Source organism: Rattus norvegicus, chromosome 4, assembly GCF_036323735.1.
Source record: "Rattus norvegicus strain BN/NHsdMcwi chromosome 4, GRCr8, whole genome shotgun sequence".
NCBI classification, from domain to species: domain Eukaryota; kingdom Metazoa; phylum Chordata; class Mammalia; order Rodentia; family Muridae; genus Rattus; species Rattus norvegicus.
This window is the reverse complement of record NC_086022.1, coordinates 135,897,825-135,900,726: the sequence shown is the minus strand read 5'-3', so window position 1 is coordinate 135,900,726 and position 2,902 is coordinate 135,897,825. Positions and strand designations below refer to the sequence as shown.

Sequence of the window (2,902 nt, the reverse complement as noted above, 5' to 3'; positions counted from 1 at the left end):
TACTGTTACTCTAGGGCGGCCCACTTTTTATGAGATAATCTAAACATTCTATACAAGACACCTCAAGAAAAACAATCGGCCATTGGGGACACAAATGAACCATGTTTAGCTGTGACTTTCAGGAAAGCTTGTCCGTTGTTATGACAAAAAGAAACTACTTCATGGGAATGGATTCATCATTCCTCGTGAGATCATGATACTGAAAGGCAGGGAGATAGATATGGGTATAGAAGAATATTGATAAGGGTGGTCCTCCAAGGAACTCTGAACCCTTCAGCAACTCTGAGGAAAGGATAATGAGAAACAGCAGGCTAGCAAGGTCCCTGTTCCTGTTGTAGCAGATTTCTCCTACTTACCTTAAACATGTGTCTACTTTCTCTTTTCATAAGGAGAATTTGTAAATTCTAATTCCGTGTGGCCTTCCAGTTGAAGTATTGTATCTACTGTACTCCACATAGCTTGGTATGGAACAGTGACTAATATGGCCTGTTCCTCTTCCCTATGAAGGAAATATAAGGGTGATGAAACTCTGAAGAGCCTAGATTACAACATTCTTTGAATAGTAAGAGATTTCCAAAATGTTTATCCATGGGAAACGGGAAGTCAGGTGACCTAAATGACAGGAAATAGAGGGCCTGAACATGTCTGGAAGAGAAAAAACAAGGAATAACAAACAGCACTTACCAAATGGATAAATGGTCAAAGTCAAGATAGAAATAAAAACTTATGAGAAAATGCTAAAACTTAATACACAATAATGCTTCAAAGAAATGTGTACCTACTACTAGTCCATGCTACATTTCAACAGACACACATTAGACATTAAACACATCCCCAGATTAAATCCATGGACCTAGGGATCTAGGAATGAATCGAAGTTAATTTCTAGTTCTTCAAAAACATGTATTTGTGTGTACACACATGTCTATGACCCTGACTGTGTATTTGTTAATACGTGTACTTGTCTATATGTCCATGCAGGTGCATGTGCACCTTGATACATATGTATAGAGATTTGTTGATAGTAGTGGCTGGCATCTTCCTTAATCACTCTGCGCATAATCTTTTCAGAGTATTTAGTTAACTCGCAAGTTGGCTAACCAATGCACAGGTCTCCAGGGCTTGTTGGTTTTCCACAGCTTTAGTGGGGGAACCGGCTCTGGGTTCACCTCCCTGCTGATGGAGCGGCTCTCTGTCGATTACAGAAAGAAGTCCAACCTGGAGTTCTCCATTTACCAACCCACCAGATTTCTACTGCTGTGGTTGAGCCAAGCAATTCCATCCTCACCACCCACACCACCCTGGAGCACTCTGATTATGCCTTCATGGTTGATAAGGAGGCCATCTATGACATCTATCACAGAAACCTGGACATCAAGCGCCCAACCTACACTAACCTTAACTGCCTTATTAGCCAGACTGTATCTTCCATCACTGCTTCCCTCAGATTTGGTGGGGCCCTAAATGTTGATCTGACAGAATTCCAGACCAACCTCGTGCCCTACCCTTGCAATCCACTCGCAATCCACTTGGCCAATTATGCCTCTGTCATCTCTGCCGAGAAAGCCTACCATGAGCAGCTTTCTGTAACACAGATCACCAATGCCTGCTTTGAGCCAGCCAACCAGATGGTGAAATGTGACCCTTGTCATGGTAAATAAGTGGCTTGCTGCTTGCTGTACCATAGTGATGTGGTTCCCAAAGATGTCAATGCTGCCATTGCCACCATCAAGACCAAGCGCAGCATCCAGCTTGTGGACTGGTGCCCCACTGGCTTCAAGGTTGGCATTAATTACCAATTTCCCACTGTGGTACCTGGTGGTGACCTGGCCAAGGTCCAGAGAGCTGTGTGTATGCTGAGCAACACCACAGCCATTGCTGAGGCCTGGGCTCGCCTATGTCACAAGTTTGATCTGATGTACGCCAAGGGTGCCTTTGTGCACTGGTATGTGGATGAGGTCATGGAAGAGGAGGAGTTCTCTGAGGCCCGTGAGGACATGGCTGCGCTAGAGAAGGATTATGAGGAGGTTAGTATGGATTCTGTTGAAGGTGAAGGTCAAGAAGAAGCCCCTGTGTCATGTCAAACTCAAAACTAGCTCCAGGCATTGATGCCTTTGTGCTGCTTCCGTTCTGTGAGCGTGTCTTTTCCATGTGTATCTCTGAGTTTTCCATGATGTCTCAAAGTAAAAGCTTTAGGAAAAGAAAGAAAAAAAACTAGTTGGTTTTGTGTAGGTGTGTGGATCTGCATTCACACATGTATGCACATGAATGCAAGAGCCTATGGAGGTTAGAAGGCAGCATTAAATATCTTAAAACTTGATTTATATGTAATTGTGAGTCACTAAGTGAGTGCTGGAAATTGAACCTGTGTCTTTTAGAAGAGAAATAAGTGCTCTCCTCAGCCCTTTTCCACATTATTTTTAAGACAGAGTCTCTCACTGACCCTGGAATTCGCTTAACAGTCTAGGCTAAATGGCCAGCAAGTCTTAGGAGGGTTCTTACCTGTCTCTAAAATTCTAGGATTACAGATGTACCCAGCATTTTGCATGGATACTAAACATCAAAACACAGGTCCTCATGCTACATGGAAAGCACTTCACTGACTTCAATCATTTCCACATGGACCCCAAATTAGAGATTTTAAAACACATTAGATTTTATAACATTAAAGTAGTAATATTTTAAGGGTCTATTTTTATATTCTTGTTGGTAGCCATTCATAGGTAATGGTAGATTTTTGTATAGATATTATTTACATAGTCATTGCGGTCACTCACTTACCACTCTGCCTCCTACCTTTACCTAATGTCTGAAACATAACAAATACCTGTTGAATTATTCCTTCTTGCTGAAAATGGTACCATGTTAATGAAGTGTGCTCAATACTAAGTCCAAGTAAATT

The 2,902-nt window shown here is 42.1% G+C and overlaps 1 pseudogene; it reads left to right on the top strand.

The window, feature by feature from the left end:
* Positions 1-1,164: 1,164 nt before the first annotated feature.
* Tuba1b-ps2 (tubulin, alpha 1B, pseudogene 2) lies at positions 1,165-2,148 on the top strand (annotated as a pseudogene).
* The last annotated feature ends 754 nt before the right edge of the window (positions 2,149-2,902 follow it).